Here is a 14,664-nt window from a genome sequence, read left to right on the forward strand (position 1 = left end):
TCATTGAGTTGTCCAATTCTACAGATGTTAATTTACTATTCAAATGGGTCATAAATCACTTTCAAGTAATTTTAAAGAATAATTTGGGGTTTTACCCCAAGAAATGCATGTACAGTGTACACATGATGTTGGCCAGATTAAAGTACCGGGGTATGTAGTTCTACACGTACAAGATGATTTTGTAATTTCCTTTGAATGTTGTTCATTGTAACTTTAGGTCAGTTTGAAATGTTTGCAAAATAACACATTTCTATTTCAAAAAAAAAATGCATTTGGAAAGAAAGAACAAGATTGTGTCTTCTGGAAACACAAGGCTTTTCTTGGCCCTGTAGTTATCACAAAAGTAAAGCCAATGTCTATTGGAAATACAAGGTTTTCTTGGCCCTAGGAATCACAAAAGTAAAACCAACTACAGGAAATATTTGCTTAAATTCTTGGACATAGGTTCACAAAATGAAAAGCAATGTCTACTGGAAATCTTGTGTGCCTGTGTGCCGATTGTTCAGTCTGTAATACACAAAGTCCCTCTTTTAACGTTAAATTCTTCACATGGGGATGCTTTCCTGATCGACATTCCATTTTTGCAAGCTTTCACAGCATCTTTCATGCTTTCTTCTGGAAAATTTCTGTAGTCTCTTGACCCAGATCGTCTTTTATATGATCTCCCCATCCTACCTTATTATCTCATCTGTAAAAGAAAGAAAAAACATTGCGCAGCCGTCGAACATTTGGTACTTCTTTGGTGTCCAAAGTCACCCCGTAAGTGACCCCAAATTCAGGGGTGAAATTGGACATGACCTTTTTTGAAATTTGTAAGGATGGTCAGGTATCCTGAGTTTACAGGTGGGTTCATGACCACTTCATATTCACTATCCAACAAATAGGCTTGAGCTTCCATACTTCTGTATTCCTAGAGTACCAAAAGTTCGACGGCCACAAAATTCAAGTATTCCATGGACCCTGCAAAGAAAAGCCCCAAATACATATAAGGTAATGCAATATATACAAGAGAAGTGCAGTCATTCAAATATTCACATATCCCCCTTTCATAACCTACAAAAATATTTTCAGAAAAACCAACGGCAAAAGAAATGTAAGTGAAACAATCTTTTTTTTTCTGAACTGTCCAAACTCACCCGCCTGTCCAATGTCCCCCCAGGTATGCAAAAAAAAGTGAAAATACAAGTATGTAATATTGTCTATAAATTTCTTTGTTATTGTTCTACACATGTGACATCACAAGCTGCAGTAATCTTTTCATCCAGCAGTGACTGAGCAGAAAATTCAAAAATTCATAGCTTTTGAATGGATTGCTTGATTTTCCTCAAACTCCAACTGTAAATGGATTCTCTTGCTGCATTCACTCAATCTGCATGTCTGTGAAGATGAACTTAAAGGTTACATTGATTGTACTTGGGATACAATACGGTACACGGCATTGGTACCTACGCTGTCCTGTGCAAGATCTCATGATTCCAAGTTATCATTATAACCGTTGAGTGTCGGGCAATCGTTAACGACCCGACACTTTACAGTCATGCTAACTTGGAAATATTGAACTACACATTACGTGGATATGAGACCAATCTGAAGCAAATAATTTTTACATAACAATTGATCTATAATGTACTCCTAAATGCATCCCACAAGGATTGGAATAGTCATCCCCCAACATTCCCACTGATCAGTTACTACATTTGTAGCCATCCCCTTGAATAATTAGAATATGGAGCTGTTTGCCTCATGACAATAGACATGAAAATTATACCTGATAATTGTGAGGTTGTTATGACTTTTATGAAACTGAGATAGAAGTTGCAAAATGAAATACTTTTAGGGACTTTTCAGGGTAAAAAAAAAAGTTTCAGAAACATTGTTTTTTCTGGTCTCATGTGTTACGGCAAAGAATTTCTGTTCTAAATTGTGAATGTCAAGGTCATTTTTTTTTAAAATTTCTCTCCTTTTTTTACATGATTATACTTCTCCTACATAACAATCACTATGACGTGTAGTATAATCAGAGGCCATTTACACTATTTTTTCAGGCCACAAAGGCCTCTGAAATGTCCCTAGGATATAAAGTGTGAGTTAACTTATCTTTGGCATGCCCTCTTTCAGAATTTGCCCTTAAACTAATTTATGTCTGACAACTTTTTGTTGGTTTTGTAGTGGAGGGTCACTAAGTACAAGGTTTTCCACACAATCCTGCACATACAATGTAGAATCTTCATGCACACAATATTTGGTTGCTTTAATGCCTTTTCCTGATGATATGTCTGATCATGCTACTCATTCTTGTACAAATTTTGAAATCTTTCTTTCTTAACAGATGAAAACCATGAATGTAATAGCAGTGATTATGGTATTAGGAAAGGAACCATTGTTGCTTGATAATGCAATACAACTAGTTTTATGACATTTTGTCATTGTCATTACTATCAAATAAAGATTCTCCAAAGAGAGTTTTGGGACGTGAGGTCAAAGGTCATGTGAAAATATCACAATTTCACTGTATTCTCAATATTTCCCAAATGATTCGAGGAACTTACTGTAGACTGTAAAATTTTAAATTTTTGCGATGGAGACATTTTCACGCATTTCGGGCAACCAGATGCTACAATAAAAGCAGGCGAAAACTGTATTTTTGTATGCCATATTTTCCAGTAGTTGGTGTCCTGATTCCACAGGATTAAAAATACATGAAATCAATCTTACCAAGCCGAGTGTGAAAAATTACTCACAAGAAAATATCCGCTTTAACAGTACTTGTATGCATACGTGTACTGACTGGCAGTGACTATCTAGGAAATTTCAGGATCAGGAGTCAAAGGTCATGGTTAACTCATAATTTTATTGTTTCCCTCCAATTTATGCCTGCACAATATTTCATGAAACTTAATATGTAAATGTACTTGATAGCCAATAGAGAATTTCTGGGGTGTTTCTTGCTGTAAATCAAATGAGAAAAGGTCAAAGGTCACATGTAAGTGCTAAACTTCATACTTGCTCCAAATCTCAATAGTGCCTTAAAGGACAAACGGATGTCCACCCTCACAGACATGTGGATTGAGTAAATGCAGCTGCATATTAGTAGGAGACAGTGAGAGTTTAAGGAAAATTGGACAATCCGTTAAAAAGTTATGAATTTATAGGAGGAGATTGTTTTGGTTTTGGCATGGGCTATGTAGCTCCATGGTGCGTGTGTGTGTCGACAAACTTCTACAATGCTCTCCTTCTTATTCCTGTATTTTCGTTATTTATGGGTCAAATTTTTTCGTTCGAAATTCAAAATGACGACTATAGAATTTCTCAATAGAATATAAAATCTAAAACTTTAGAAACAATAGAGAAAATTGAGTGCACTTTGAATGGTCTGCCACAGGCAGATATCCTTATCATGCTCTTACGTAATATGACAGCTGCTGTAGTCATTAAACCCTGGCTTGGCCTCCAGGTTTGTCACGCCTGAGCAGAAAGTTAATTTGCAATGGACAAATACTTCAACTCCCAACTCTCAAACAAAGAGTCGTTAGGGGGGTATAGCACCCCATCAGCTTCGAGGGGTCTCGCCTCAAACGAGGGATTGACGGCATGGCTATGAAAAAAAGAACACTGACTTGTGTATTGTGGGGGGAACCAAGTTGTTGTTTGATAATACAATACAACAACACTAAACAAAAGATATGCTCCCCTAAAACCAATCACTGTAATTTCTGAATCAGGAATCTTTTAGGAAATTTAAACAAAGGAGCAAGTAGCTGAACTTTCATGTGGAATTCAGTGGCTATCGTTAGGTCACACTTCATTGAGCATCCTCTTAAGGCAAAATGGTCACATTTTGACATTCACAAGCCGTATTTCATATATATTTGATTCAATAATATTGGAACAAATGTCAATTTTCCAGCATAAGAAGGCACGCAATGTACAATTTATGTGCTTCTTGGCATATTGTATGACTTGTGGGTAAAATCTCACGGTTTAATGACCAAGGGGTAAATATTGCCTAAATGGCAGTTTGGATATGTTTCCCATGATACATTTATTCCAACAGATGGAATTTATGTTTTGGAAAGCTAACAATGACTTTTGCACATGATATTGGCCAATTTACGGTTGAATGAACACAGTATAAAAGAAACAAGGAATCATATTGAAATTATGCAGTACACGTAGTGCTTTGATTATGTGCTCTTGACTCGACTGGATGACATTTTCTTCATTGTGTTATGAAAACACCGATGTGCATGTGCAGTGATTTTGTGCCTTTTCCTTCAAGGTGTTACGCTTCAACGAGCACATGCAGCTAGTAAACCCTTTTTACCCTATAAATGGACTGTAAATCCGTTTCCTTTGTATAGGAGACAGCGAAGACAATGTTATGTACCTATCAACACCTAGCATGCGCTTTACTCTTGATGACAGGTCAACTTCGGCAATCTTTGTATTTGTGCAACGGTGATTGGCATTCTCATCAACAGGGCCCTCAACACTACCGGGACAACGCGCCTTTAACAGAAATGAAATTTGGAACCCTTTTTCATTGTTTAATTATACAGTACTCATTTTTACCATGAGTTAATGCATGGCTTCAAGACATCACCAAGATTCAAAATCTTAACCCCAAATCAATATTCATCACCCAGAGAGGTCCCAAAGATGTAATTAGCACAATTGCTCATCTCTGTGCTCACTGAAGTGTACTACAGTGTGTGTGTGTGTGTGGGGGGGGGGGGGGGGGGTTAAATCCGAATAAGATCAGAATACAGGAATGCTTCAATACTTAACCAAAGGTAAACCTAACATACAAAATGATAATTCATTAACATGATGGGGTTTTCCTGACCCACATGCTCGTTGAGGTGCAAAATCTTGAAAAAAACTAACAAACAATGCCATAGGAATACTGTACAAAATTTATAAACACTGTAATAAAAAATTCATGCCATTGATTTTCAGTGAATTCAGAATTACAGCAGTATATACTTTACAATTTGAGTGTGGTTATCTTTTGTTTTATAATGTGCTCATTCAACAGTGAATTAACACATACTATGTGCAAACATTTTTTTAATATTAGGTTTGCAAAACATGAATTAGGCCTGTCAGGATAAAATTTACCACGAGAAACATGCTCAACCTGCCATTTAATCAATTGTAACCCTGTGGTCACTCTACCGTGATGTTCTGCCCGCACGTCATTCAAAACTCAAAATTTGTTCTAATGTCCAAAGGGCCGGTGCAGTGTTTTCATGAGCTAACTCGCAAAAAAAAAAAAAAAAAAACGTTCTCAGCTCATCTCTCCCCGTCCTCGTCCACTTCCGGGGTTTCTTCAGCTGACAAGCACAAAAAAAAAAAAAACTCCTCAGCTCATTCTCTCCCCTCCCATTTCTGGGTGTTATAAAAAAAAAGGTCTTCTGAGAAAACGCTTAACCTTCCCGCCGCCGTACTTCAAGATCTCTATCTATTTCTATTTTAGTGCCACTTACGTACTTCCGGGTTGAAAAAAGTGTGGGGGCCCAAAGTGATGACACCTTATGTATTCCTTTGTATGGTGCACAAAAAGTGTAGGGGCCCGAGCCCCCACGGCCCCCACGGCTGCGCCGCCCCTGTTAGATGCTCACTGAAGCATGAGCGATGGATATACATTACACTGAATTACTTGAGAAGTAGCTAAGAAATACAGCTACATGCCTTTTAATTCAGATTTTCTCAAAGGTTCCAGATTTAGAAATTGAAGCTATTTGTTTTAGGGAGAACTAGTTTTTCATTTATAGTCCAGGCGCAGGGAGCCAGAAAAAAATGACTTCGTTCAATCCACCCCGCAGGAAAGGTTTGACGGCATGGGGTGGTCGGTTGGACCCTCTGGAACACCCCTAGGTAGTATGTGATTCAAAATTATGGTATCAATAAAATTTTACAGGCCACTTTAGTTGCGACAAGACCCTATTCTTCGAGGAAGAGTCTGCGCACGCTAAGACTACTGTACACCTACCACTAGCACTGCTAAAGGCGCCAATGCAAGTGGTGCGTGTAGTAGTCTTAGGGCACAAAGACTTTTTCCGCGACAAACATGGGTTTTTGCCTGCAAACTAACTTTTCACGCTAAGCTGGGGTCAGAGTAGTGTAGTTTCCAGACGTTTTTATTTCATCTTTATTTCTCCGAGTTCAAGCAAGCCGAGTGAGAGCGCATACCCAGTGATTGTGACGCCCGAACCGTTTTTTTTTGTGGCAATCACTGAGTATGCGCCCTCACTCGGCTTAGCGCAATACAGCGGGCTTCTGCACAATACACAAGCTGCAACTCAGAGAAATAAAGACAAAATAAAAACAGCTAGAAATTAAGACTAGGGTCGGTAACGCTTGTCGCTATTGGGGCACTGAAAATGACAAAATTACTGTAAAACGAGAAATGTTCGTGTGCATTTTAATTTCGCGAATTTCTTTTCTACACTATATGCATTGAATACCAGTTCCAGTTCACGAAAATTTCATGCCGCAAAAAAGGCCGTCGGCTCCAATTCGCGAAAAATTCATGCCGCGAATGTATCATGTTTTACAGTATCACAGTTTTTGCATTTATTTCACGGAGAATTCATCGAAACGCCTTAAACTATATATGTGCATGTTCCTAGAGATGTCAGCAATACAATGGGATACATTGTAAGGTATAATATTGTGCATGGTTACCATGGTAACTGGATGCCTACAGGTGATTGGTAACCCTCCAAAATATCTGGAATTTAGACAGGTTTGTTTCTTTTGCCTTTCGTGCACCTCACCCATTGTAGATCTGTACCTATCTACCTCTACACTGTAAAATTAGCCTGGATAAAAGGGAAAGACGCCCAAGATTTTTCCCTCATTCTCTCCTAAGCATTAATTCATTACTGCACTTTTTGATACAAATTTACATATCATGATATTTCATTTTATTCTATATATATATATATATATATTTTTTACAATAGCTAACGAACACAAAAGTACGCTTAATTGTCCCCGCCGAACGAGTTCGAGCAGGGGACTATGAAACGGGCTCCGTACGTGTGTGTGTCCGTCCGTGTGTCCGTGTGTCCGTCCGTGTGTGCGTCCGTGTGTGATCAAAATGTTCAAAATGCTACTCCTTCGCCATTTCTAACCCGATTTTGATTCTGTTTGCTTTATATGATAGCACTGCATGGGAGCTTTGAAACTTTTATACAGAATTTCAATTGTGACCTTTGACCTTGACCTTTGACCTATATTGTACATTTTGCTTCAAAATGCTACTCCTTCGCCATTTCTAACCCGATTTTGATTCCGTTTGCTTTATGTGATGGCACTAGGTGAGGGCTTCAAAACTTATACACAGAATTTTGACCTTTGACTTCTTTGACCTTTGACCTTGATTTTTGACCTATATTGTACATTTTGCTACAAAATGCTACTCCTTTGCCATTTGTAACCCGATTTCAATTCCGTTTGCTTTAAGTGATGGCACTAGGTGAGGGCTTCAAAACTTCTACACAGAATTTTGACCTTTGACTTCTTTGACCTTTGACCTTGATTTTTTTACCTATATTGTACATTGGCTACAAAATGCTACTCCTTCGCCATTTCTAACCCGATTTCGATTCCGTTTGCTTTATGTGATGGCACTAGGTGAGGGCTTCAAAACTTCTACATAGAATTTTGACCTTTGACTTCTTTGACCTTTGACCTTCATCTTTTTACCTATATTGTACATTTTGCTACTAAATGCTACTTCCGGCGGGGACATATGTGACCACGCACCTCAAAACAACCAAAAAGTCGCCAGACATGAATTTTTAGTTAAGACCATATTCCGAAAGAGCAGACTTTAAGCTTTAAAATGATGTATACCTCAAATCAAATGGACCATCCTAACCTATCTAAATATTGGAAAGAAAGCACAAACCCAGGAAAAGCGTGAACTGAGAAAAGAGGCTCTGAAGTACAGTGTCTATTCAAGCGCTTAATCTTTACCAAACCGTGCTGGCTGTGCTATGAATGGGACAAAAAACAGGAAGTAAACCACCAGAGCAACAACAATGAAGGGATTATCAGATTAAATTGAAATTAAAGATGCCTCATTAACACATTCTGTCCATAATCAATGCCAACTTTCAATGCAGTAGCACTATCCTTTCAAAAGTTATTAGAGTTGAAAGTGAAGAGTGTGGACAAGGTTTCTCAGAAATGAAAAAGGGATTCTAAAGACACACCTAATCACACTATTCTACCAAAAATGTTAGAAATAAATTGCTAAGAAAACACACTTTCCTGCCCGTTTTATGATACCAAATTTTAGTATAATGTAAAAGAAGACCCGCTCTATCAGAAAATATGAAAAAGTCAAGTTCGTCTAGGTTGACCTATTTCACTTCTTTTCAGTCCTCACGCAAAATCAGTGTTTGCGACTTTATGTTCGTTTTGAGGTGCACGGTCACATATATTACGCACCGCGTAATTTCTACTTTTCCTTGTTCTTTGATGGATAATCCAGCGCACGTGTATATTCCTTCTCTAGAAAGGAATTTATCGGCATTCTTAAGTAAACTTCCTTTAAGAACATAAGCAATCAATAATTGTTTTCCTCTGCTCTTTTCCAGGATTGTTTTGAATAGCCATCGCTCTGTAAATGCTCAAAAGAGCTAACAATAGAATATTGGCTTTGCTCTCTGTATTCACCTATATTTTTAAGGGAAATTTGTGTCCATACATTATTAAAAACTATATACATTTGCCTATACTTTGAAGTCATATTTGTGTTGAAAGTACGACGGATGCAACTTCTTCATGCATTTTACTATTCAAAAATGATATCTTTCTTTCAATGGCCGTTTATTATGCATTTGCTTACAAATTTTGCTGTAATTTGAGAATGCTTCAAAATATTCTTCACAAATATGTCGTACACTTTATGCAGAAGGAAGGACATGCTTATTGAGCTTTTTGAAATTTTGGGCTTTTGTTTTTGAGTTATTGACAACTGAATTCTGATTGGATAATACTGGTTGCCATGGCAACAGGAGAAAATCTTTTTTTAAACAATAATCATTTTTTTTTAATATTGCATCTATAAGATTTAAAAAAATCAAAGTTTGCAGCAGTAGGAGGCATTTTGGGGGTTACCAGTCACCTTTAGTCATCCGGTTACCATGGTAACCATGCACAATATTATAACTTACAATGAATCCCACTCTATGGATGACATCTCTAGCAACATGTACATATATAGTTTTGTGCAGTTTTGATGAATTCTTCATGAAATAAATGCAAAAACTGTGTAAGTTTGTCATTTTCATTGCCCCAATAGCGACAAGTGTTACCGACCCTAGTCTTAATTTCTAGCCGTTTTTTTTCTACTTATTTCTCTGAGTTGCAGCTCGTGTATTATGCAGAAGCCCGCAGTATTGCGCTAAGCAGATCATGAGGGCACATACCCAGTGATTGCATTCCGGTCATCACAGTCACCGGGTATGCGCTCTAACTCGGCTTGCTTGAACTCTTGAAATAAAGACGAAATAAAAACGGCTAGAAACTACACTACACCGACCCCAGCTTGGCGTGAAAAGTTAGTTTGCAGGCAAAACCCTTGTTTGTCTAAGAAAAAGTTTATGTGCACTAAGACTACTACACGCAGCACTGGCACTGGCGCCTGTAGCAGTGCTAGTGGTGCGTGTAATAGTCATGCTTTACATCAGCACTTTCACTAAATAGGTAACACTGTAGGAGTATAGGACAGGATAAGTAATGGCAAATCAATTGTTATAATTCACAGCATAACTCATCTATCAATTAATTGAGGAATATTGATATGTGCTTTTTTGTTTGTATTTTTGTTATAAATTTCAGTTGATTCTGCCTTACAATTTTCCTGTGTGGTACTCCTGTGTGGTACTGCTGTTTGATATTCTCCTGTGGTACGTCCCAAAATACCACAGGACAAGTCGTGAGGTACTGTCCTGTGGTAATATCCTGTGGTACGTCCCAAAATACCACAGGACAATTCCTGTGGTACTGTCCTGTGGTATATCCCAAAATACCACAGGACAAGTCGTGTGGTACTGTCCTGTGGTACTTTCCTGTGGTACTGCCCTGTGGTACTATCCTGTGGTACGTCCCAAAATACCACAGGACAAGTCGTGTGGTACTGTCCTGTGGTACTATCCTGTGGTACTGTCCTGTGGTACTGCCCTGTGGTATGTCCCAAAATACTGCAGGACAAGTCGTGTGGTACTGTCCTGTGGTACTATCCTGTGGTACTTACCTGTGGTACTGTCCTGTGGTACTGCTCGTGGTACTGTCCTGTGGTACTGTCCTGTGGTACGTCCCAAAATACCACAGGACAAGTCGTGAGGTACTGTCCTGTGGTACTATCCTGTGCTACTGTCCTGTGGTACTGCCCTGTGGTACTGCCCTGTGGTACTGTGCTGTGGTACGTCCCAAAATACCACAGGACAAGTCGTGTGGTACTGTCCTGTGGTACATCCCAAAATACACCACAGGACAATTCCTGTGGTACTGTCCTGTGGTACTGCCCTGTGGTATTGTCCTTTGGTACTGCCCTGTGGTACTGTCCTGTGGTACATCCCAAAATACCACAGGACAAGTCGTGTCGTACTGTCCTGTGGTACTATCCTGTGGTACTTTCCTGTGGTACTGTCCTGTGGTACTGTCCTGTGGTACTGCCCTGTGGTATTGTCCTGTGGTACTGTCCTGTGGTACGTCCCAAAATACCACAGGACAAGTCGTGAGGTACTGTCCTGTGGTAATATCCTGTGGTACGTCCCAAAATACCACAGGACAATTCCTGTGTTACTGTCCTGTGGTATATCCCAAAATACCACAGGACAAGTCGTGTGGTACTGTCCTGTGGTACTTTCCTGTGGTACTGCCCTGTGGTTCTATCCTGTGGTACGTCCCAAAATACCACAGGACAAGTCGTGTGGTACTGTCCTGTGGTACTTTCCTGTGGTACTGCCCTGTGGTTCTATCCTGTGGTACGTCCCAAAATACCACAGGACAAGTCGTGTGGTACTGTCCTGTGGTACTATCCTGTGGTACTGTCCTGTGGTACTGCCCTGTGGTATGTCCCAAAATACTGCAGGACAAGTCGTGTGGTACTGTCCTGTGGTACTATCCTGTGGTACTTTCCTGTGGTACTGTCCTGTGGTACTGCCCTGTGGAACGTCCCAAAATACCACAGGACAAGTCGTGAGGTACTGTCCTGTGGTACTATCCTGTGTAACCGCAGCAGCGACCCCATACGGACAAATACGTACCGTAAAGGGGTCGCACAGCAAGGCCTATCCTGTCACGGAAGCACCTGATATGGCTTAGCATTTACGTGACCAGAGACCAAAATACAGGGTTTTATACTGAAATTAGTAGCCTTACTCTTAGATAAGATACTTACAATCACAGCAGGCGAAGTCGATTTACAATATGATCTGTTTTGAGAGCCCTGTGAAAGAGTTTATCCGAGGGTTTTAAAGTCCTACCGCATTTCGTATTGTGGTACGACTTACACAGCGCATGCGCGAATATGGATAAAACGTAGCACATACTATAATACGCAATGTATGCGTGTGGAAAATAACCCGGACGGCTCGCTGAGATCTGAAATGAATATTCATGAGATGTAACAAAAAAGAACGCATGCTGGGCGCTGATTTACTATCGGGCCTACCGGCACTTATTAATTTCGTTTTTAAAGCACATTTTGAATGTGTGGTTCATTATTTATTTGCAATAAAGGAAGTGCACACATAATGAACATCTGGAGATATGACGGATTAAGAAAATAACAGGTGATTTTCATGATAGAGGGTATGTTTGTTTCTTTGTTTGTTTCTTTATTTGTTTGTTTTTTAACAGTCTGCAGGGGCAATGTCCCAGATGTCTCATCTATAAATCAAGTTTCCTTTCACACTGTAAAATGTTGTACATTCACAATGGGCTCCACTCACAAGCTCTGCTTCTTGGGGACTCATATTCATTTTTGCTTCATGTTTATTATCTGCTGTGATTTGATTTGAATACACTTCTGTTACATACATGTCTTGTCTATTTTCAATGTTTCAGGATTGTTTGATTATTTATTAAAGAGACCTTTCTTTTTTCAAAGAATTCCACCGTATGGGAATCCTTTCCTGTCTTTTTCTTTCGGGCATGTCACTTGCTGTTTGATTGTGTGTGTGTGTCTGCACGCATGTGTGTTTAATGATTATTTGTGTGTAACAAGTTGGATGAACTGGAAGCTAAATTTCTATGTACTGTGATATACAGATCAATAAAGTTGACTCTGAGTAGTCCTTCATTTTCTTCATTCATTCATTCATTCATTCATAGCAATGGGACAAGAAGTGTCTTCCGAAATTTTTATATCAGAATGTCATTATTTCCTTTTTTTTAAAATCTGATTTTATCATTTTTGCAGTGTTCTCCTGGATTTTTTTTTTCATTCTCATGAAATATAGATAAAGTTTTAGACTGGCTTTCATCTTAAAGGTATGATGGATTGGTTAATGAAAAACTAGAAAGTAACCCTTTCAGATCCATCCATATGGTCATGGGGATTGTATTCCACTGCTCCCTATGTCATTTTCAAAACATTTAGTGTCTTTTTTTTTGCACTATTATCGACACTATATCTAATAACACTATACACTCAATTATAGCTTCATATTGATATTGTTATTTATACATACGAGTGTGTGATACACCTTTTATGTATTGGTGATGGTAATGTACAAGCATATTCATACACTTATTCTCTTCCTTCTCATTCGCATTAGGAATAAAATAAGCACTAAATTATTATGTCATGTCCCTAGTACTCATTCTCATGATCGTGATACTATATACCTGGGGAGGGAAGGTGACAATAATGCAAGCCTTTCTATTCGTGTTCAATCAATAATCATTTTTCCTTATCTCATAACCATGCTTGCTTTAATTGATCGATATTTTAATATTATTAATATGTCATCAGAACCTGCCTTGCTTGATAAATTATATAAGATTATGATAGTGATATAATGATTATCATTATCATGATTTGAAATATCTAATCATAACTAGTACCCTGTATGGCTTCAGTTTGCTACTTTCACTGTACTTATTGATGCCATTGCATACTCACTTTATCCAAGATTTGGTGATGGAAACCAAAACAAACGCTCTTGCCAAACCCAGTTGGCAATATCATTAAGGTGTCCTTCTGTTTCACTGTGCTTTCCATTATTTCTACCTGCTCCTCTTTAAACTTAATTCCAGCCTCCTCCTCTAATTCCTTGATAGCATCTTTGAACTCCATGATGATGATACTGATAGCTATGAATGGTCCGAGAACTACGAGCAACATTGTACATATGTACATATATGGCAGATGACGTAAACATGAATATTCATTTGCGCATGCCCAGATCAATTTACTTACGTGATATTTTCAAAATGGCGAGCGGCAGTGTCGATAGTGTCGAGTGGGGTTCCAGCAAAGATGATGGCGATTTCTCTTGTTTTCGGAGGTAATGGTGAGTAATACATAGTCGGCTAAAATATTCAACATTATGGTATTACAACATGTGGCTTTTTGTTGCGAATCCATGTGTCGTTTTGAACGGTGAGTTTGTGACAGAATTGTACGCGTCGCAGTACTTCCTAAAAATCGCATGGGATGCTTCGGGGCGCTGTTACTGTGTTACAGCGCCCCGCGACGGGGTTATATCCTGTGGTACTGTCCTGTGGTACGTCCCAAAATACCACAGGACAAGTCATGTGGTACTGTCCTGTGGTACTATCCTGTGGTACTTTCCTGTGGTACTGTCCGGTGGAACTGCCCTGTGGTACTGTCCTGTGGTACATCCTAAAATACCACAGAACAAGTCGTGTGGTACTGTCCTGTGGTACTATCCTGTGGTACTTTCCTGTTGTACTCTCCTGTGGTACGTCCCAAAATACCACAGGACAATTCATGTGGTACTGTCCTGTGGTACTGTCTTGTGGTACTGTCCTGTGGTGCTTTCCTGTGGTAATGTCCTGTGGTACTGCCCTGTGGTACATCCCAGAGTACCACACGAGCCTGTGACACAGTACCACACAGTTCCTGTGTTAACATATATTTGTGTGGTACATTGTGTGGTACCAACCAGTACCACAGGGAGTACCACATGAGCCTGTAAAACAGTACCACACAGTTCCTGTGGTAACATTTATTTATGTGGTACATTGTGTGGTACTGACAAGTACTACAGGGAGTACCCTACAAGCCATGGTACAGTACCACACAGTTCCTGTGGTAACATTACAAGTGTGTGGTACATTGTGTGGTACCGACAAGTACCACAGGGAGTACCACAGGACTTTTTTGTTAGGGGATCTTGGCGTGCGCAGACTCTTTTACGTTTGTTCCAACAAATCATGATGAAAAGTGACCAGTAAAATTCTACTGACACCACAATGTGGAACCACATACTACCTGGGGATGTCCATAGAGGTCCCATCTACCACCCTGTCTGGTCAAACCTTTTCTGCGGGGTGGGTTGAACGAACTCCTTAATTAAGCCCCTTACAGGAATTAGCGCCTTGACTATTAGTGTTTACATTGAAGTTTTTCATATTCATCATTTCCACAGGTGAAACACAGAACCATGT

Source organism: Diadema antillarum, unplaced genomic scaffold (genome assembly GCF_040938485.1).
Source record: "Diadema antillarum isolate AM-2024a unplaced genomic scaffold, OU_Dant_1.0 scf00000030, whole genome shotgun sequence".
NCBI classification, from domain to species: domain Eukaryota; kingdom Metazoa; phylum Echinodermata; class Echinoidea; order Diadematoida; family Diadematidae; genus Diadema; species Diadema antillarum.